Genomic DNA, 24,660 nt, shown 5'->3' on the forward strand with positions numbered 1-24,660 from the left:
TGAATAAGCGAACAATATTTTATATTGTTTTGTACAACTTTTGTACATATCCAGAAGTTTTGTCAGCGTTTTGTAAAAGTGAATTACTTTAACAAGGCAACGGCTCCCTCCTCTGTTAACCTCATGGAACGTGCACAACACACTTTTACGTCACGAACGTCACAAACACAACTGCAAGAGCAAAACTTAAGGACAAGAGAGTAAGAGTATATATATTTAAATAAATAAACTTGGCTGAAGCTAGATATTTTGCACGTATAACCTGTAAGTTTAACTAAACTAATTTATACATTCATGTACTTCTCTAATGTTTCTGTAACGGAACGTTGCTAAACAGAAACGTCACGGGATTTGGACCAATCATTCAGCCCAGATTTGAATATAGGCGGGGCCGCACAGGTAGCGTTAAATAATGTGCTCAAATAAGGTTAGTTTACCAAAACAGCAGGAGATCGATTTGTATTTATTCTCATTGTTTGTAAAGAAGTGTGAACTGATGATTCTCCGCAAAACTCTACCTGCCTTTGGGCTCGCGACTCTTGAAAGCAACAGTAAGAGTTTGGCCGTCTCCTTGCTTGTGCAAGCTTTACATCCAACCAAATCACACAAGTGCAGCCTGTTGACAGCAGAGAGCGTGTATCATTTAGTAACACGATCTCCATAAACTTTGAACGGACCAAAGAAGCCTCCAAGTTGAAAAAATAAAGTATGTGATGTATTTAATGCTTATAGTTTATTCCAAAAAGGACTGGCATCCTGTTCTAGCATGTACTGTACTGTATATGACAGACTTCCATGTTCCTGTCAGGAATGACTCAGTCATGTGGCATTGTCCCAGATGATTGACAGTATTGGCATCTTGCCAGGAAGACTTCACCTGGTTAGTGTGTAGTGTTACTAGAGTCGAGATTAATGGCAAGTGCAGAATGAACCTCAGACATGTGCAAGTACTGTATATTTGACCTTTAGACGTCCTTTACAGACTCAAGGGACCCCACATCCAGATGTTCAGAACACTTAATATATATGAAAATATATGCAATCATAACTTTTAAATGTTATCTAACAATTCATATATTTATTATAGTACAGACTAATGCACAGACTAACTTTGCATTAAAGTTTGCACACCATTTAAATGTTTGCATTTGTTATTTATTTATTTATTTGTTTTGAAATACATTTATTCAGCAAGGATGCAGTAATTTACGGAAGTTCTAAGCGGCCATGCATTATAATTTTTTCCCTTCTTGTTTTCTCGTTATAACGACTTATTTTTCTCGTTATCTCGACATAACGAAAGTTGTTTTCTTGTTATCTCCACATGACAGTTTTTACTGTTGCTATAGTAACGGAACTCAACTTTGACAGGCATCTGATGGACAACCATGCAGGCGCTCTTATAGCCTATATTTCAGCAAATTTTGCTTTGCCTAGGTAATAACGTCTACAATACTATACATAAATAAAGGCTGATCAATCACTGTTGATTTTTCCAGAGACAGTACACCAAACTTTTTGTTTTTGTAATTAACATTTCAAAACAACCCCGCAAACACAGGCTGAGCGCCTTCAGAAGGATGAAGAACTATTCTAAGATCTTTTAGAGCTGCTTGGATTAAACTCACTTTTAATTTTCCCTTTATTTGAAATAAAATTATATATAATTTGTCATTTTTACTAGTCATTATATGCTGTGACAGATATGTGTAAGTGCAGAAAAAAAACGATTACAACATTATAGAACAAAAGTTATTTTATTTTTTGATAAGCAGTTATTTTATGACACAGAACACGTTGGTGAAACTCATGCATATAGCAAGAACTTAATACACAAAATAATCATATTGATTCAAGCATTTAACATTTATGAATTAATTAAATGTCAGTAATGAACAATAATACACAAATTATAGCGATCATGAGGAAGGTCTGCGTACAGTAAAGTGGATAGTGTACAACACCCCATCAGTTATATTCAGGTCTGTAGTGCCACCTGCTGGCACAGTTTTGTAACTTCTTAGAGAAAATTAAGTTGTTATAACGAGAAAACAACTTTCGTTATGTCGAGATAACGAGAAAATTAAGTCGTTATAACAAAAAAACAACTTTTGTTATGTCGAGATAACGAGAAAATTAAGTCGTTATAACGAGGATACAAGAAGGAACAAAAACGATAATGCATGGCCGCTTAGAACTTCCATAGTAATTTGGTCAAATGTGACAGAAAACTTTTGTTATGATGTAGAAATCTTTTCTATTTCAAAATAAAAAAATAAATGTTTATTGAGCACCAAATTCAGAATGTTATAATGATTTCTGAAGGATCATGTCAATTTTAAACTATATTTTATATAGAATTTAAACTTTATTTTGAAATATATTTGACCCTGTGCCACAAAACCAGTCTTAAGTCGCTGGGGTTTATTTGTAGCAATAGCCAAAAAAAAAAACTTGTATGGGTCAAAATTAGCGATTTTTCTTTTATGCCAAAAATCATTAGGATATTAAGTAAAGATCAAGTTCCATGAAGATATTTAGTAAATTTCCTACCATAAATATATCAAAACTTAATTTTTGATAAGTAATATACATTGCTAAGTACTTAAAGGGTTAGTTCATCAAAAAATGAAAATTATGTCATTAATAACTCACCCTCATGTCGTTCCAAACCAGTGAGACCTCCGTTTATCTTTGGAACACAGTTTAAGATATTTTAGATTTAGTCCGAGAGCTCTCAGTCCCTCCATTGAAACTGTTTGTACGGTATACTGTCCATGTCCAGAAAGGTAAGAAAAACATCATCAAAGTAGTCCATGTGACATCAGAGGGTCAGTTAGACTTTTTTGAAGCACTGAAAATACATTTTGGTCCAAAAATAGCAAAAACTACGACTTTATTCAGCATTGTCTTCTCTTCCGTGTCTGTTGTGAGCGAGTTCAAAACACTGCAGTTTAGTGATATCCAGTTCGCAAACGAATCATTCGATGTAACCAGATCTTCTTGAACCAGTTCACCAAATCGAACTGAATCGTTTTAAACGGTTCGCGTCTCCAATACGCATTAATCCACAAATGACTTAAGCTGTTAACTTTTTTAATGTGGCTGACACTCCCTCTGAGTTCAAACAAACCAATATCCCGGAGTAATTCATTTACTCAAACAGTACACTGACTGAACTGCTGTGAAGAGAGAACTGAAGATGAACACCGAGCCGAGCCAGATAACTAACAAAAGATTGACTCGTTCACGACTCAAGAACTGTTTCTGTCAGACGCGTCCAATTCGAGAACCGAGGAGCTGATGATACTGCGCATGTGTGATTCAGCGTGAAGCAGACTGACACACAGAGCGTCTGAACCAAACTGATTATTTTGGTGATTGATTCTGAACTGATTCTGTGCTAGTGTTATGAGGGCGTGTAAATCGAAGGCTTGAATCAAGGGCAATCATCGCCAATGATGCCATTATGTTGAGCGCAAAAGAACGGATGAACCGTTTTCTTCAACCCGTTTATTGAATCGAACCGTCCGGAAGAACCGGTTCGCAGAAAAGAACCGAACTTCCCATCACTACTGGTGATCCGAAAACCGATGCAACCGGTTCTTGACTTGAGAATTTTTTTTCGATGAACTAACCCTTTAATTTGAACAACTTTAAAGGCAATTTTCGCAGTATTTAGAATTTTTTGCACCGTCAGATTTCAGATTTTCAAAAAGTTGTATCTCGGCCAAATATTGTCCTATCCTAACAAACCATACATCAATGGGAAGATTATTTATTCATCTTTCAGATTTTGCATAAATCTAAATTTCGAAAAAATTTACAGACACTTTAGACTGGTTTTGTGTTCCAGGGTCACATATTAAAATGGAAAACAACTTATTTTAAATTGGAAAAATCCTACACAGTTTGTTTACGTGCATAAATGTAATGCTGCATTTATCATTTGCATTTATCTGTTATATACAGTATGTGCTCAAAAGTTAATTCATTTAAAGCATCAATTGCCCTGTCTTGTGGTACAGTTAATAACAAATCACAAAGGCCATACATAATGTGGACTTACTGAACTCAGATGCCATATTTCTATGTTATCCTCCATATACAATTGACACAAACTGCAAGGCACCTAAACCACACTGAAAAATGTATGCATGTCATTACATTAAATAACAAGTGGCATTTAGGCAAAACAATTACCATGCATAATAAATCATTCATATATTCATATGCATTGAGTGCTTATACCAAAAAGAATATGAAGCACTCAACTTCAGATCATACTATAATATCTGCATGCTTTGACAATAATATTTCTGTCTCCTACAGATAACGGACCTTAGTAGAAAGTTGTTGGGACAGAAGATGTTTTAGCAGTTTATGAAGATGACATTCTACGGTCAGTTTGTGGCAGGGGATGACCATCAGGCCTGTAGTGCAGAAGAACCAACTGTATAGAGTGGGAGCTGTGCCATATTATAGCGTAGAAGAAGATCTCTCAAAGGAAAAGGCTAAGAAGAAAGAGATGAAGTAAGTGCTCTCTTCTGCTCCCTCCATCCACAAACTACCGTTTAAGCAGCTTCAACTGAGGTACCAAGGTGACTGGTAAGATTTGTGAGCAACTTAACAAAATGCATTATTTATTGTCTAGATATGAGAATGGTACTCGAGACATTCAGCTTAACATTTAATATTTAATGATGGATGGATGGATGGATGGATGGATGGATGGATAGACAGACAGACAGACAGATAGATAGATGTCATTATATGGAAAATACTGAGCTCATGAACATTAAATCAGCTCACCTTGCTATTCATCAAATAAATAATAATAATGTCCAAATCAGCATCAGCAGTTCAATCAGCATCAAATCAGCATGCTAGACTGATTTCTGAAGGGTCATTTGACAGAAAATTAAACTTTGCCACCACATGAATAAATTACATTTAAAAATGTATGTATATATATATATATATATATATATAATTTTTGTCTGATTGTGTGTATATGCACATACATACATATTTTTAGTTATTCACCATCTGCAGTGCTTTGAAAATTGATTAGTTTAATTTTAAATTGATTAGTTTAATTTTAATAAAATACACTTTCTATTTCAAATTTTACTCAAGACATTCAGCTGAACATGTAATTAGTTTGCAGTCATTTGCAGACTCAAGGCCCATTGTTTCTGATTGGCTTATGTTGAGGGTGTCAACACACTCACGGTTTAGGAATTTCATCTTGTGGTACACAGACAGATATAGAGCTATTCTCTGTTTCCACAAGAATACGTTTTCTAGTAGTTTGTGCTGTATTGTGATATCAGTGGGGTGAATTATTATAATTTTTTTTTAAACTTGCTTCTCTAAGGCAAGCATCACTATTACTGTTGCACATATTTAGGGTTAGTGATTTGAACGGGGGATTAATTATTGGGAGAGGGGATGTCTGAAGACCCTAAAAGAAGAAATTACTGGACTTTATATTATGATAAAAATATTTTAAATACATACTTTTTGATAAATCTGGTGCAAAGCATTTCTTATGAATAAATGAATGAATGAATGAATAGTTTTAGTTTCAGTTTTAGGGATAATAAAAAAATAGCAATAATTAACTATAATAATCCTGTTCAATTTTGACTTGTAATGCTCTAGCAACTACCCAATGCATATTTAACTTTCCGAATAAGATTAAAAACATGCTCTCAAATGTAATTTATTTCCTGTTTGTCAGCGTTACTGAAAAATTTACACACATTATTTGGCAAATAGCAGGCGGTGTTTATTTCACACAACTTGTATATTAATTTCAGTTTGCATCCTGTGTGTGTTCTTGGAGGTTCGTTTTTAATAATTCTGAAGGTAACTTTTTGTCATTCATCCTAACCTGGAACTGAACCTGTGACCTTTCTGTTATCAGCCCAGGTCCTTAGCCTCACCTACATTTCAACAGCTGTGTCAACGTTATGACATTTGATTAAAAAATGTCTTAATTTGTTCTTGTCATTGACCTTTTGGAAATTACAGAGAGTCAGTGCTGTCCCCGAGGGTCTCCTGCTGGAAATATAAATGAAATGTATTGCCTGAGTACTCAGAGAGAGAGAAAGAGACAGAGATATAGATGATATGCCATTTGGATTATGAGGAAAAGACAGTGATACAAAGTGAGATCCATTAAATTGACTTCTCCTCCACATCACTGCTCTCATTTTAGAACGCATTTTATAGGCGTCTCTCCTCAGATTACTCTTTGGCCATGAAGAGCAGTTCTCTCCATCGCCTGAGAGGGGCGCTAAATCACCACGATCGATCTCCTCACAGACCAAATGAGCTGAAATGGAGCGTTTATTGGAAATGCTCTTTACAACCACAGAGGACCCTGGCTGGTCACTGGCTAATAAAAGCTAATTTATGTTCGTTATGTGTGTTTTAGAGCCTCTGCCCCCATCAATATTGCATTAACATCCACCCCAACGGATCCTGTAATGTTGTTATACAGAATAGAGTGCTCAGTTTGGCTTTTCTGCATTATCAAGGGTATGATAGAGGGAGAATGCTGGAGGAAATGGCATTTCAGTAGGCTGCCATCTAATATGCAGGAACTCAGGGCTGATCATTCCATGAGTTCTGTATGAAAAAGCTGCTATTGTTAAGTCTTGGTTTAGTGCAGTCAGCCATTATTATAATAACAGCCATCGGTCCACTGTAATTGACTTGCATGTATTGATTTTATGAATTGTCTGCTATATTACATTCAAGTGTATGTCCAAGACAATCCCACAAAATCTCTGTGCTTGAATCACAACAAATTAAATTTGTGTCACATGTACTGTATGCTGGATTGCTTTGCAGCCTGAAATGAAGTTTTTTTTTGTTGTTGTTTCCAGCTGTATTTATGCAGTGTAACTTATGACATTCAAGTGAAAGGTATCAAATATTATATATATATATATATATATACATATATATATATATATATATATATATATATATATATATATATACATATATATATACATATATATATATATATATACATATATATATACATATATATATATATATATATATATATATATATATATATATATATACATACATATATATATATATATATATATATATACATATATATATATATATATATATATATATACATATATATATACATATATATATATATATACATATATATATACATATATATATTTAAGACTTTCAAATCACATGAGCCAATATTTTATTCACAATAGAACATAGATAGCATAGCAAATGTTTAAACTGAGAAAGTTTACAATTTTATGCACAAAATGAGCTCATTTCAATTTTGATTTCTGCTACAGGTCTCAAAATAGTTGGGGCGGGGCATGTTTACCATGGTGTAGCATCTCCTTTTCTTTTCAAAACAATTTGAAGACGTCTGGGCATTGAGGCTATGAGTTGCTGGAGTTTTGCTGTTGGAATTTGGTCCCATTCTTGCCTTATATAGATTTCCAGCTGCTGAAGAGTTCGTGGTCATCTTTGACGTATTTTTCGTTTAATGATGCGCAAAATGTTCTCTATAGGTGAAAGATCTGGACTGCAGGCAGGCCAGGTTAGCACCCGGACTCTTCTACGACGAAGCCATGCTGTTGTTATAGCTGCAGTATGTGGTTTTGCATTGTCCTGCTGAAATAAACAAGGCCTTCCCTGAAATAGACGTTGTTTGGAGGGAAGCATATGTTGCTCTAAAACCTTTATATACCTTTCAGCATTCACAGAGCCTTCCAAAACATGCAAGCTGCCCATACCGTATGCACTTATGCACCCCCATACCATCAGAGATGCTGGCTTTTGAACTGAACGCTGATAACATGCTGGAAGGTCTCCCTCCTCTTTAGCCTGGAGGACACGGCATCCGTGATTTCCAACAAGAATGTCAAATTTGGACTCGTCTGACCATAAAACACTATTCCACTTTGAAATAGTCCATTTTAAATGAGCCTTGGCCCACAGGACACGACGGCGCTTCTGGACTATGTTCACATATGGCTTCCTTTTTGCATGATAGAGCTTTAGTTGGCATCTGCTGATGGCACGGCGGATTGTGTTTACCGACAGTGGTTTCTGAAAGTATTCCTGGGCCCATTTAGTAATGTCATTGACACAATCATGCCGATGAGTGATGCAGTGTCGTCTGAGAGCCCGAAGACCACTGGCATCCAATAAAGGTCTCCGGCCTTGTCCCTTACGCACAGAGATTTCTCCAGTTTCTCTGAATCTTTTGATGATGTTATTCACTGTAGATGATGAGATTTGCAAAGCCTTTGCAATTTGACGTTGAGGAACATTGTTTTTAAAGTTTTCCACAAATTTTTTTATGCAGTCTTTTACAGATTGGAGAGCCTCTGCCCATCTTTACTTCTGAGAGACTCTGCTTCTCTAAGACAAAGCTTTTATAGCTAATCATGTTACAGACCTGATATCAATTAACTTAATTAATCACTAGATGTTCTCCCAGCTGAATCTTTTCAAAACTGCTTGCTTTTTTAGCCATTTGTTACCCCCGTGCCAACTTTTTTGAGACCTGTAGCAGGCATTCAATTTTAAATGAGCTAATTAAGTGGATAAAAGTGTAAAATTTCTCAGTTTAAACATTTGCTACGTTATCTATGTTCTATTGTGAATAAAATATTGGCTCATGTGATTTGAAATTCCTTTAGTTTTCATTTTATAAAAATTTAAAAAACGTCCCAACTTTTCCGGAATTCGGGTTGTATATATATATATATATATATGATTCTGTTTATTTATAAACAGAATTACTGATTTGGAAAAAGGATCACCCCCACTCCTAAAAATGACTTGTAAACTCAATCAGGTGTAGCTAATCACCTTCTCAATAGCACTGGGATTATTTGGCCTCAACACCAAGCACCACAGCATTCCTCCAGTAAAGCATGGAGGTGGTGTTTTCCTGTACTGTATGACAAATCACACACACACACAATACCAATTACAACTAGAAAGTAAAGTTTGTGGTCAAACTTTAAGTTGGCTTGAAAAAGCCTGGCCAGAAAGTTTGAAAAATTTAGAAAGTTTGAAAAGTTTAAAAAGTTTAAAAAGATTTAAAAGTTTGAAAAGTTAAGAAGTTTAAAAAAGAAAGTGATTAACATATTACTAGCATTAAAAGCAAGTGACTAGGCTACCATGTCATTAGCATGATTAGCAAAGTTGCTAGCATGTCACTAGCATGATAAGCAAGTTACTAGCATGTTGCTAGCATGTTTGTAGCATGGTAAGCAAGTGACTAGCATGTTGCTAGCATGTTACTAGCATGTTTCTAGCATGATTAGCATGCCGCTAGCATGTCTCTAGCATGATTAGCATGTTGCTAGCATGTTTCTAGTATGTTGGTAGCCTGTTTCTAACATGATTAGCATGTTGATAGCATGTCGCTAACATGTTTCTAGCATGATTAGCATTTATTTTATTTTTTTTAATTTATTTGTTTGTTTATTTGTACAGGGACAACGCACAACAACAGTGTTGTGCCAGAGTTAGCTATAAAGCTAATTTGCATCTGCAGTCCCTGGGCAGGATGTGGTTACAAAAAAACAATATTAATTGACAAACAATACAATACATATAATATATACAATATCACATCATACTACATTATATTACAAAAAAAAGTCAATGATCACATATCTGATTTTCCTTAAGCCATACTTAAAGCATAGTTTTAAAAATACTAAGTGTTGAACACTCTTTAATATAAACAGGTATTAAATTCCATCTTTCTGCTGCTCTTACTGAAAAAGCTGATTGTCCAAAAACAGTTCTCTTAAATTTAGTTGAACAGTCACCTCTAACTGATGACCTAGTCTGCCTGATATTGTCCTTACAGAAAGTCACACATTGTTTAAGAGGTGGTGGTGCAAGATCATGAATTAGTTTGTACATTAAACACACATCAGCAAATAATAAAAAATTGTCAAACGTCAATAATTTATAATTTTTAATAATGTTACAGTGATGATAACTCCTTGGCTTTTTATCTAAGATTTTTACAGCTTGTTTATAAATAGTATATAATGGTTTCAATGTAATTTTACTTGTATAAGACCAACTTGTAGCACAGTAAGATAAATGAGGAAAAATCATTGTATGCATAAATAGTTTAGCAGCAGCCACAGGTAATTGGTGCCTAATATTTCTGAAGATCATCAAACTTGCTCTAGGGCTTTTAGAGACCTTTTTAATATGTTTTATAAAATTTAAGTTAGAATCCATAATCATACACAAATATTTAAAATGTTCAAAAATATTTATTACCTCTCCTTTAACTGGAATATCTGGACCACACTCATCAACTTTCTTGATCGAAAAAAACATTCCCACAGTTTTACTCACATTAAGAGTAAGACAAGAATGACATAGCCAATCTGAGACTTTGTTCAATGCACCAGTTAGTTTGATAGCAGCTTGTTCTTTTGTCTTAGCATAAGTGTAAACAACTGTATCGTCTGCATATATCTGAACCTGGACCTCTGGACAAACTGTAGGCAGATCATTAATGTATAAACTTAACAAAATTTGACCAAGAATGGACCTCTGCGGAACTCCAATATTACAGTCAAGGAATGGTGAGCATGCATCATTAATTTGTGTACATTGTTTTCTTACATTTAGGTATGACTCCATCCATGTTAATGTATTAGTAGAAAAATTAAACCTTGATAATTTAGATAAAAGAACATTATGATTAACGGTATCAAAAGCCTTTTTAAAATCAAGGAAGACAGCACCAACAATACCACCCCTATCAAGACTGGATTTACAGTCTTGATACAGAATCACAATTAAAAACATCTTTGGCCCTAGAACTCTTAAACTGGCTTAGAAATTTTATTATATAGGACTCAGATACTTCAGAAATATTATAAACAGTAAAATCATGATTTGGTAATATAATATCATTACTTCTCATACCAAATCCATGTGTTAAATATCAAACTGAGTCTATCAAAAAATTATTAAATACACTAACAATTTGATGCTTATCTTGAATTAAACTTCCATGAACCTGCAATTCAATTCCTTTATGGTATTTATTATTTTTCTTTTGTACTTTATTGATATTCTTCCATAATTCTCTACTATTCCCCTTTGCATCATTTATAAGATCAATAAAAAATTTTGCTTTTGCTTTTCTCAATTCCTTTACAACTTTGTTACGTAAGTGCTGAAATGTCCTTCTGTCATTAGCATGCGGCTAGCATGCCTCTAGCATGATTAACATGTTGCTAGCATGTTTCTAGCATGATTAGCAAGTGACTAGCATGTTTGTAGCATGATTAGCAAGTGACTAGCATGTTGCTAGCATGTTACTTGCATGTTCCTAGCATGATTAACATGTTGCTAGCATTTTGCTAACATGATTAACATGTTGCTAGCATGTTTCTAGCATGTGGCTAGCATGTCACTAGCACGATAAGCATTTAGCTAGCATGTTTCTAGCATGATTAGCAAGTGACTAGCATGTCGCTAGCATATTTGTAACATGATTAGCAAGTGACTAGCATGTTGTTACCATGTTACTAGCATGATTAGCATGTTCCTAGCATGTTTCTAGCATGATTAGCATGTTGCTATCATTTTTCCAGCATGTTGCTTGCATTTTTCTAACATGATTAGCATATTGGAAATGTCCTTCTGTCATTAGCATGCGGCTAGCATGCCTCTAGCATGATTAACATGTTGCTAGCATGCCTCTAGCATGTTTGTACCATGATTAGCAAGTGACTAGCATGTTTGTAGCATGATTAGCAAGTGACTAACATGTCACTAGCATGTTACTTGCATGTTCCTAGCATGATTAGCATGTTGCTAGCATTTTGCTAACATGATTAACATGTTGCTATCATGTTTCTAGCATGTGGCTAGTATGTCTCTAGCATGATTAGCATGTAGCTAGGATGTTTCTAGCACGATTAGCAAGTGACTAGCATGTCGCTAGCATATTTCTAACATGATTAGCAAGTGACTAGCATGTTGTTACCATGTTACTAGCATGTTCCTAACATGATTATCATGTTCCTAGCATGTTTCTAGCATGATTAGCATGTTGCTATCATTTTTCCAGCATGTTGCTTGCATTTTACTAGCATGATTAGCATGTTGCTAGTATGTCGCTAGCATGTTGCTAGCATGTTTCTAGCATGTTTCTAGCATGATTAGCATTTGACTAGCATGTCTCTAGCATGATTAACATGTTGCTAGCATGTTTCTAACATTTTCTAGCATGATTAGCAAGTGACTAGCATGTTGTTACCATGTTACTAGCATGTTCCTAGCATGATTAACATGTTCCTAGCATGTTTCTAGCATGATTAGCATGTTGCTATCATTTTTCCAGCATGTTGCTTGCATTTTTCTAGCATGATTAGCATGTTGCTAGTATGTCGCTAGCATGTTCCTAGCATGATTAACATGTTCCTAGCATGTTTCTAGCATGATTAGCATGTTGCTATCATTTTTCCAGCATGTTGCTTGCATTTTTCTAGCATGATTAGCATGTTGCTAGTATGTCGCTAGCATGTTGCTAGCATGTTTCTAGCATGATTAGCATGTGACTAGCATGTCTCTAGCATGATTAGCATGTTGCTAGCATGTTTCTAGCATTTTCTAGCATGATTAGCAAGTGACTAGCATGTCGCTAGCATGTTTGTAGCATGTTTAGCAAGTGACTAGCATGTCGCTAGCATGTTACTAACATGTTCCTCGCATGATTAGCATGTCGCTAGCATGTTCCTCGCATGATTAGCATGTTGCTAGCATGTTTCTAGCATGATTAGCATGTTGCTAGCATGTTCTTAGCATGATTAGCATGTTGCTATCATGTTTCTAGCATGATTATCATGTTGTTAGCATGTTGCTAGCATGATTAACATGTTGCTAGCATGTTTCTAGCATGATTTGCAAGTGAGTAGTATGTTGTTAGCATGATTAGCAAGTGACTAGCATGTTTCTAGCATGACTAGCAAGTGAGTAGTATGTTGCTAGCATGATTAGCAAGTGACTAGCATGTTTCTATGCTAATCCAGGTAAAAACAGTTGATTCAGTTAGAAACCAGCTAAGATCAGCGTGACAGTGGCCAAAACTACTTTAAAACCATGTTAAAAGCATGTTTCTAACCTGATTATTAAGTTACTAACATGTTGTTAACATGTTTCTATAATAATCTAGCTAAAACCAGTTGATTCAGTAAAGAAAACCAGCTAAGACCAGCTAAGGCCAGTGTGAAAGTGGCCAAAACCACTTTAAACCATGTTAGAAGTATGTTTCTAGTCTGATTAGCAAGTTACTAGCATGTTGTTAAGATTTTTCTATACTAAACCAGCTAAAACCAGTTGATTCAGTAAAGAAAACCAGCTAAAACCAGCTAAGAAAACCTAAGGCCAGTGACAGTGGCCAAAACCACTTTAAAACCATGTTAAAGGCATGTTTCTAGCCTGATTAGTGAGTAACTAGCATGTTGTTAGCATGTTTCTATGCTAATCTGGCCAAAACCAGCTAAAACCAGTGGATTCAGTAAAAACCAGCTAAGACCAGCGTGAGATTGGTCAAAACCACTTAAAAACCAGCTTGGGAGACTAGCCAAAGAATAGTTAAAATAATAATAAAAACATCAATAAATAGAAAATCACTTAGTTATCTGTGGTTCTTTATAGAATTGAGAAGCAGAATGGCTGCTGGCACAAAAGAGTGTTTATATCGGTTGGTTCTGAATTTTGGGAGTTTAAAGCGTACTCCCGATGGCAACATCTGAAATTCAGCCTGTAAGGGATGAGAATTATCTAACAGGATAGATTCAACCCTTCTTAACATCTGCTTCTGATAAAGTTCCTCCAGACCTTTCTGTGTAGAACCTGTGATACTGCTGCTCACCTTAATCAACCTTGAAAGGGAGTTATTTTTTGTTTTACAGTGTCTAAACAGGGTCTTATCCACATGAAACTTGGCCAGCTTCCTCAAGCAATACAGGCGCTGCTGGCCTTTCTTGCAAAGCAAACTGGTATTTGGGTCAAAGCACAACTTATCATCAATAATGGATCCTAGATATACTCTGTAACAACCTCTATTTCCTGACCATTTATACTAGTTTTTCCAGTGTTAGTGACATTGCGCCTAAAATCAATACACATGTCCTTGGTCTTAGAGACATTCAGTTCAAGAAAGGCATCCTGACACCATGTAACAAAGTGATCAATGACCAAACCGTGTGAATTTTCCTCATTGTTCAATAAGCTGACAATAACCGTATCATCAGCAAACTTCACAAAGTATCGGTCCTTAATCACAGAACAACATTAATGTACAGAACATATAAAAGGGGGGAAAGAACACACCCCTGAGGTGAGCCAGTTGATGTAAGGGCCAAGTCAGAGAGATGGCCATTTACTCTCACTCACTGGGATCTATTTATGAGGAAATCTAATATCCAGCCCACAAGGTTGGCCTCCAGTTTGAACTGATGTAAGAGCTTCTCAACCAGCATGTGGGGCTGAATGGTGTTAAAAGCTGACGAAAAATCCACAAACAGTAGTCTGGCATGATTTCCAGTACTGTTACAGTTGCATCCTGGACCCCTCGGTTTAGTCTATATGCAAACTGTAGTGGGTCAAGGAGGCAATTCATCATAGATAACAGTTCTCTTTTGATCAGCTTTTCAAAACACTTAATCACAAGTGACGTAAGGGCTATGGGTCTGTAATCATTTAAAGTCTTAGGGTGGCTATTCTTTGCAACAGGTACTATAATTGACTGTTTCCATAATTCAGGGACCTTTTGTTGGCACATAGATTAAAGAAGAAGAAGAAGAAGAAGAAGGTTTACCTTCCAACATGACAATGACCCCATCAACATCATAGCATTCCTTACTGTTGGAACAGACGTCAAAACATTGTCTCCACTGAGTCGCCCCATGCAGTGTAGGGGTGGATGGGGAAGAGCGGAGGCATTGATGTGAGTGCGGTTTGAAGGATGTGGAGATCACAGGAGCTCAGTCTAAATAAATCACTGCCCTGTGTGACTGTGTAACCTTTGAGTTGGTTATGCCCAGCCTGAAAGAACAGTGTAGTTTAGCAGAGAGTTTAAATGCATGCAGGTATAAGCATAGACATCAGGCTGGAGTCAGTGTGTGACTTTAAGTGCTGACCCTGAAATATAGAAGGGAAACAAATAGCAGAAGTGCACCACAGTAAAGTGACTTCATAGCAGTCTCTGCCGTTATTATCGATTCCTCTCTACAGAAACTGCTGTTTCTTCATTTTGTTGGAAGAAAGGTCTCTAAAAAGACCTCAAGAACAAGTAGTTGGTTTCATTAGTCTCCTTTTTTATAAAAAAATGTCAATGTCTCTCTTTGTTGATAGATCTTGCATGTCTACATCAGAGAAAGAAAGCCCTGGTGAGTATGTGCACCATTTTAACAGTTCAATTCTTTTGTAGTATTGAAGCAAAATATAAAATTTTCCCTTTTTGACATTATTTTCGGGAGCTGACCACCAGGAGAAGAAGTTCACAGACCATCAGAAGTTTGGCGATCGTTGTGAAGGCTTGACGAGCACTCGTACTTATTTCTATGCTGAAATGCGACCAGCACATGTGGACTTCCCTGAAATGCATCAAAGCCTCAAAGCTGATTAGCAATTAACTTTGGAATTGGATTCAGATTACAAGCAAAACAAAAGCCAGGAGCTACAAATGCAGTGACCAAAACAGAAGGCACTTTCCAAGAACAGGATACAAAGTAGGGCCTGAAACTGAAATGATTTTAATCAGCAAAAACTAAATATGATATGATTCTTACTGAATTTTTTTAATGTCTGTCTGAATTTTTTAAAAGGTTGCTTCTGAACCTTTTTGACTCGAAGGCCTCCAATTATCAGCACAATTTCCATCTGTTATTAAATATATATATATATATATATATATTACATTTACATTACATTTACATTTATTCATTTAGCAGACACTTTTATCCAAAGCGACTTACAGATGAGGGCAGTGGAAGCAATCAAAAACAACAAAAAGAGCAATGATATATAAGTGCTATAACAAGTCTCAGTTAGGTAAACACAGTACATGTAGCATGGGATTTTAAATAATATAATATAAAGAAAACAGATAGAATAAAAAAAGAATAGAGCAAGCTAGTGTTAGAGGTCTTTACACATACACACACACACATACAACTTCATAATTAATGAAAATAAAATAGAATATAAAAAGATTAGAAAGGTAGTTAGATTTTTTTAAAGAATATAATTAGAATAGTGAGTGTTAAAGTTAGAGGGTCAAATAAAGATTGAAGAGATGTGTTTTAAGCCGATTCTTGCAGACGGCTAACGACTCAGCTGTCCGGATAAAGTTGGGGAGGACATTCCACCAGGAGGAAACATTTAATTTAAAAGTCCGTAAAAGTGACTTTGTGCTTCTTTGGGATTGCACAATCAAGCGATGTTCACTTGCAGAACGCAAGCTTCTAGAGGGCACATAAGTCTGAAGTAACAAATTTAGGTAAATGGGTGCAGAGCCAGTGGTAGTTTTGTAGGCAAACATCAATGCCTTGAATTTTATACGAGCAGCTATTGGAAGCCAGTGCAAATTGATAAACAGAGGTGTGACATGTATTCTTTTTGGCTCATTAAAAATTTATCTTGCTGCCGCGTTCTGAAATAATTGTAAAGGTTTGATGGAATTGGCTGGAAGACCTGCCAAGAGGGCATTGCAATAGTCCAGCCTGGACAGAACAAGAGCTTGAACAAGGAGTTGTGCAGCATGTTCCGAAAGAAAGGGCTTGATCTTCTTGATGTTGAATTAAGCAAATCTGCAGGATCGGACAGTTTTAGCAATGTGGTCTGAGAAAGTCAGCTGATCATCAATCATAACTCCAAGGCTTCTAGCTGTTTTTGAAGGAGTTATGGTTGATGTGCCTAACTTGATGGTGAAATTGTGATGAAACGATGGGTTTGCTGGAATCACAAGCAGTTCTGTCTTGGCAAGGTTGAGTTGAAGGTGATGGTCCATCATCCAGGAAGAAATGTCTGTTAGACAAGCTGAGATGCGAATAGCTACCGTCGGATCATCAGGATGGAATGAGAGGTAGAGTTGAGTGTCATCAGCATAGCAGTGGTATGAAAAGCCATGTTTCTGAATGACAGAACCTAATGATGCCAAGTAGACAGAGAAGAGAAGTGGTCCAAGAAATGAGCCCTGAGGCACCCCAGTAGTTAGATGTTGTGACTTGGACACCTCACCTCTCCAAGATACTTTGAAGGACCTATCTGATAGGTAAGACTCAAACCATTGAAGTGTGGTTCCTGAGATGCCTTTTGCATATATATTTTTTTTATTAATATTAATTATTATTATTTCTTGATTTACTATTATTTAAATCTATTCATATTGGATTAAAATTATTTATTCATTTATTATAAGTATTTCATAATATATTATTAATTTATAACTATTTTTATTATTATATTAATATTATATATTATATGATAATGAGTTAATACAACTTGTTTTTAATTTGAATGGCATTTAATTATTTAAAAAATGGGATAATATACATTGTATACATACATATTCAGTCCCTTTATTGCCTGTTGTTATTAGACATGAAAGGGAAAAAAGGAAAATTAAATCACATAAATCTGAAGACAGACAGGGTCTTCATTTTGCTATTTCTTAAGTGTCAGTATTATATTTTAGAGTCAAGGAAACTGACTTTTTAGGTGTGTAGGCCAAACTAAATACATAAGACACTAAATACATAATAATAATAATAATAAATGATAGTACCAGTTTTCAGGGGTCAGGGTTTCTGGAATCCATTCATAACTGAAATACAAGTTTTGCCATATTGAATGAGCTGATTTCATTAAATATTGCACATATTAATAGACATTACTAGCATAACGTGTTCAGATTTTTAAATCGTAATGCATACGTAATGATGGCTTTTTCAAATGCAGAGAAAGTTTTAAAACACTACTACTCTCAAATAAACAGCATTGTCTTGTAATAAGTTGTTCTGTACTATTGTGTTCAGGCTTCAAACCACTCAAGCTGAGATTTATGCCTCCTTTAAAAAAATAATGGGACACCAAAATATACTCTATTCATGGAAAGTGGTGCAAACTTTTACCCCGTTCTTCCTTTAATTCTTGTTGTGTGCTATGCAGATTATTTATATGTATTTTTAGTGTACAGTGCGTGCAAGAGTGCCAAGAAAGCATGGAAGCTGAGCAGCTTTTGAAAGCATTTATATTTGTGAATGTGCATGCAGCTCGAGTTTTCCATTATGCCAGCAGTATTGGAGAAACATCTATTGTACTGCACCGGCAATACTAAGTATAACTGTAGAGAATTCATTCAGCATTCCTGGAAAATGGCACCTTAAAAGGCAGTTACACTTTCATTGCAGCAGTTACATCTAAAATAACTCTAAAAGAAAATCACCTGCCTGCTTAGGTGGAAGTTCGGGAGACGGTTTCTCGTCTATTAAGATGACTGCTTTGGGGCGACCACAATTCCTGGTAAGACTGAGGTTCAGGCAGGGTTCATTCATCAGTTAACATGGGTTAAAATCCATCACCCTGGTGAACTAAACGGTCTCCTCATCCTTCCCTCAGGCGCCTTTAGCTCCTGTGCTCCGAGGTGCTGGTGAAATGGAGATGCTTTTTCAGTTGCCTGGCTGCCAAGCAGGGGAAAGATGGCGTGGAGGTGCTGGAGCAGAAACTAGATCTAGAGCAATTGCAGGTATGATCTGGGTTCAAACTGCGGCCAAACACACAGATCAACCAACACTAAAGCGTGTTTAATACTGCAGTAGACTGTAAGGCAGCTGTAACAAATCTGACCTACAGCAAGCAACTGGAGGCTATATTGCAATGACTGTATAGAATGAGCTGCATTTATTTTAATGGCAAAATGTAATTAATGGGACAATAATTAACTAAATAGTCTTTTAGCAGACATTTGTATCCAAAGCAACTTACACGGGACATTTTTACATGCTTAATTCCACTTGAGAAAGTGTTTTGCTTAAAGGGACAGTTCACCATGAAAAATTGCTGAAAAAGAACTCACCTTCAGGCCATCCAAGATGTAGATGAGTTTGTTTCTTCATCAGAACAGATTTGGAGAAATGTAACATTACATCACTTACTCACCAATGAATCCTCTGCAGTGAATGGGTGCCAGAATGAGAGTCCAAACAGTTGATAGAAACATCACCATAACCAACACATAATCCCCAAAACTCCAGTCCATCATTTTCCATCTTGTGGAGCGAAAAGCTGTGTGCTTGTATTCAACAAATCTTTTATTAGGACGTTTTAACTTCAATCCGTTGCTTCTCTCGAGTCCTCTATCTGTATTATTGCTTTCTCCAGTGGAACAGTTGTCTTGTCTGAATCAAGAGAGAAATATGCACAGATCAAGCAGACATTTTTCAGCTAATTAAAATTTTTGGGTGAACTATTTAGGGTATAATAGTGATACTACAGGAATTCAAGGCACAGACTTACAATCTTAATTTTTAACCATTAAACTACCACATAATGGCAATTGAAAACATGAGCATATTTTAACTTTTTCATTCATTATGCACAAATACATATTACAAGATTTAAAAAAAAAATATATATATATATAGCTCTCAAATTAACATCTGCATATTCAAACCTTGGGAAGTTTTGAGTGAATGATATGCACTCTTGAAGTACATCAGTTATGAAAGTCATGTTATACGTTTTTTTTCCTTTATGACACAAAAGAACACATTTTACACTCTACCCTCTTATGTTGCACATATTGAAATAATACTGTTGCCATGGCCTGTCCAACTCTGAGAAGGACAAGGAAAGTACCATAGAAACACTGTGTATTTTTTCTGAAACCATATAAAAGCTTTGTGTGAGATTAATTTAAGTCATTATTAGCTTAAAATTCTTTAAAGTTTGAATATGCAGATGTGCATATAATATATGACAGCTACAGGTTTTTTTCAGCTTGAATTTTGAAACAATGTAGTGAACAAGTCATATGAAATAGTTATATTTTGTGAGAGCAAAGGTCCAATCACACCTCATGGATGATAATCATAATGATAAAGATACATATCTAAAAAAAACTATATACTCATTTTCCTATATACTATATACAAAAAATAAAGTCTGGAATCAGATTTTCTTTTCAGCCAGTTAATGATAAAAACATTGACAGCCAAGAACTTGAGCATTGAAAGCATCAGATGACAAAACTGCGGCATGTGCTTATAATAAACAACAATATTGTCTGTTGGTGTGGACTCTGATGAGGTTATTAGTGATGAGTAACATGCTAATCATGCTACATACATGCTAGCAACATTCAAGTAATTTGCTAATCATGTCAGCAATGTATGCTAGTAACAGGCTAATCATGCTAAAAACATGTTTATCTATCTAAATGTTCAAACTTCATACTTTTACAACTGCTTTAAACTTTCAGGCGAGGCTTTCTCAACCCAAGCTAAAGTTTGTCTTGACAAACTTTTTAATCTAGTTGTAATAGTTATTTTACAGTTATCGTTTTGGTGTGAGTAGGCCTTAAGAACTGTTCTTCAGAATGTATCATTTTGTGTTCCATCATTTTTGGTCAGCTTTCCTTTTAATCGTGCAGTTTTTTTTTTGGAGTGTTTGGTCTGATGAATGAAAATGTGTGTGATTTCTTTGCTGACATGTCTACCCAGACTGGGAGCTCAAGGCAACATTCAGAGCTTCTTCTCTGATGGACAACTGCACTCATCAGGGTGAGAAACACCTAGCTGTTCTGACACTCAGGCTTGTAAATCTTCTCAATCAATGGCAGACAGTGAAGTTATCTTATGAACCGAAGCGAGCTACTCAAGGACTATTCCATGGGTGCTCCATTACTCTGCTTGACCCCCTTGAGTCAACTAAACCCCTGAGAAACTAAACTAATTTAGGAGCACTTTGCACTGCCAAATTGACCAGTTCATGCAAATGGTGTGATGTTTAAAAAACATCAAGTGGGACACACTGCTGAAATGTGAATGCTATTTTTTATTTGTTCCCCAAAGCACGGTGGACATGCTGGACTGGAACCGTCTGATCGACGAGAGACCAAAGATATCTGATCTACTAGTTTTCCAGAATCTGCAGGTAGGCAGACAGAAAGAAATGGATACTGTAACCACATCATAAATTAAGAGGGTTATCGATTTCCCATGGTCTAATTGGTTCACTGCAAATGCCCCTTTACAGTTTGGAGGTTTTACCAGGTAATTCAATTATAAAGACATGTCTGTAAGAGTTTCTGCAAGAGACTTCCATCACAAGTACAGAATTTTTTTTTTTTTTGCATAACTTAAAGATGTGACTTAAAGGTGAATGTGTAATTTTGTAATTTTGAAACATATTTTTATAATTCATGCATGAAAACATAAGTTTGGATTGTGCACTTTCAAGTCTATGTTCAAAAGTGTGAGTGACATTAAGGGGTTAATTATTATTAGTAAGATTTACTTCCCAAAGGAAAATGCACCCATATGTGTTCATATTATGAATTGCTTTTCCTTTTGTATTTATTTTTTGAACAGACTGGTCAGCTGGAGCCTCTTCTGTCCAAGTTCACCGAAGAAGAGGAAGGGAAGATGAAAGGATGCTTCAGCACCTGGATGTCTTGGCTAAGGTGCATTTATTGGCTGTATTCTCAAGTGCTGAGTGGCAGAAGGTCATGGTCTAACAGACAGTCATGGATGGAGAATGTAACAGAGATCGATTTTGAGAAAGCCTTCAGCAGAGTGTGGAGGTTAGAGAGTTGTTCCGCCCTGTCGACTTGATGCGAGGAACATGTATTGGGTTTATGTCGCACTGTGAAAGGCTGCTGGTACAAGCAGTACAAGCTGTGTGACTCACAGTAGACTCAAGGCTTCCTGTTTCTCAGTCTGGAAGTACCAAATCAAACAAAGTTTGGAGATTTCATATAACAGTTTTTCTTCAAATTGGTTACCTGGAAAAAAAAATTTGTAAGTTGGAACTGGACTTCACTCTTTCTACAGTGAGTTGTCGTGTGATGTGACTCATGCCAATATACAGTGCTGCTTGAAAGTTTATGAACCCTTCAGAATTTTCTATATTTCTGCAGAAATATGACCCGAAAGATCAGCAGATTATCACACAAGTCCTGGAAGTTGCCAAAGAGAATCCGATCAAAAAATGTAGACAAAAATATATACTTTGTATTGACAGAGTATTTTAAGTTAAATTCAAATGATCGCACCGGTGCCTCCAAGTTAACTGTAATGCACTGAGCATGGTACCTTTCAACTTCCACACTTGAATAGCATACATTTCTCTAGATTAACGTTAGAGCGAACGGCCATGTAATGTTGCTTCTTCTTACAAGTTTCAGATTATAAGCCACATTTGAGGTCGATGAAGGAAACAAACATTTGGATGTCCGATGTACTGTAATTACCACATAGACAAGTCTGTCATGGACTATGTAACCACTGCCATTTCCTGTGGATTTTTTTTTTCTGTGACTAATACAATTTTGATTGACTAAGCCTCTTCTCATCTACTAACAGTTAGTTGACTATAGGAGGCATCCCTATTTACACTACATGTGCGAATTGGTGGGTGGGGCTAAACAGGCAATGATGTAAAAGCAGAACTTGATTTTCTGCTAAGGCGGGGTTTAGCCACACTATTACATCATAAAGTGGCACATTCTAATATGGGGTGTCAAACTCAATTCCTGGAGGTCCGGAGCCCTGCAGAGTTTAGATTAAACCCTAATTAAACACACCTGATCCAACTAATCAAGTCCTTTAAGCTTATTTGAAAACTACATTGTATGTGTGTAGGATCAGGGCTGGAACAAAACTCTGCAGGGCTCCAGAGTTTGACACCCCTCAGGAGTTGGACACCCCTGTTCTACTACCTGTTGTTTTGGCAGAATGGCTTCAATCTAAGCTGTTTTTAGACCAAAAGAGAAAGTTTTGAGTTCTGAAACTTGCAGGATGTTTTTATAGTACACGGGCGTCTTATACAGTATTTCAAAAGATCAAGGTCATTTTGATTTCTCAGTTCATGAAACCCTTAGAATAGAAAAGTTATTTTAAATTGCATCACATTATTACAATTTTTACTGTATTATTTATCAAATAAATTCATCCTTGGTAAATATAATAGACTTTCAGAAACATTAAGAAACCTTACCAACCCCAAACTTTTTGCAATGACATTTAGTTATTTAATACTCTTTAGCACCACTGTATCATTGTCATTATTGCAGATGAGGTTATAGCATAATTATTTGTTGACAAATCCTTGGTGATAATTGTGGTTGCCACATCAATTAAAATAACACTGTGGTGATATCTTTTTTTAGTCAGCTAATTAACGTTTTAAGTCGCCGCCTGCTTCTCATGTCCTGAACAGCATGCGGTGGAAAATAGTGTCAGGCTCATAGTGGACGTCGATCAGACGTATTTCCAGCCTGCTATCAGCAGACTCACTGTGGAAATGAAGAGAACCTTCAACCGAGACAAAGCTGTCGTTTTCAACACCTATCAGTGCTACCTCAAAGTGAGACTCATACATGCATACACACACACACAAACACACACACACGTCTGACACCTATGAATGGTGTTAACTTGGATCACATGATGCTATTCTGGGACTTTTCTACAGTTAGAGGCAGTGCAGAAAACATGCTATTATAGCAGGATAACATTTAGACAGTGCAACATCAAAACTGACATTTAACACTGTGGTGCTTACAATCTTTCTTCGTATTGCAAATACCCGTAAAAGGAAATAATTGATGGTGATGACAATTAAACACATGCAGTGCACACACATTGAGTCATCATAACAGTGTCTGATAATAATGTTAGTCATGGTTTCTTGCACCAAAAATAGTAACAGTTAATTTTTTATGACAGTTTTCCACCTTCTCTTTAGCATTCATGAATAATTACGCTGTTTCTGCTACTATTACCCTTTAAGACATTTTTATGTATCATATTTCCCAGAATATAATTTGTGCATTTTAATCATAAAAATTGTGCTACAACTGATATTCCAAAGTGATCACGATTTGGATTTTTGGAGATACATGAGTCCAAGAAAATTTGCATTGCACATTTGCTAAATCCAGGTAGTCTCAGTTTCACTTTAAATATATTATTTTAGTGTTTACAAAAAAAGTAGTTTATAATGCCACTATAATTTGTTTGTTTTACACTTAAATATATTACTGTATAGTATAATAATACTGTTAAATTTAAAGGATTTGTAGAATGAGGGAAACTAGAATACGTTTATAATGTTTGTAAACATTTCATTTTATTTACTGGTATTTTACATTCTTGCCTAATGTAGTAATACACACAAATGCAGACTATCTGTATCTTTTCTGTAAACAACACACATTTGAACCTTTGCAACTTATTTTCCAGAAAATACAGTTGATTACCTTTGTTAAAGGATTAGTTTTTCCCAAAATTTAATGGGGTCATCGGGTACCCATTTTCCACAAGTTGACATGATTCTTTAGTGCCTTAATGAAAAGTCTGT

At 35.8% G+C, this 24,660-nt stretch overlaps 1 pseudogene; it reads left to right on the forward strand.

Moving 5' to 3' along the window:
• Positions 1 to 496: 496 nt before the first annotated feature.
• The window catches only part of LOC132131530 (proline dehydrogenase 1, mitochondrial-like), a 28,555-nt pseudogene continuing 4,391 nt past the window's right edge, over positions 497 to 24,660 (forward strand).

The sequence above is a fragment of the Carassius carassius genome, chromosome 4, assembly GCF_963082965.1.
Source record: "Carassius carassius chromosome 4, fCarCar2.1, whole genome shotgun sequence".
In the NCBI taxonomy this organism is placed as follows: Eukaryota; Metazoa; Chordata; class Actinopteri; order Cypriniformes; family Cyprinidae; genus Carassius; species Carassius carassius.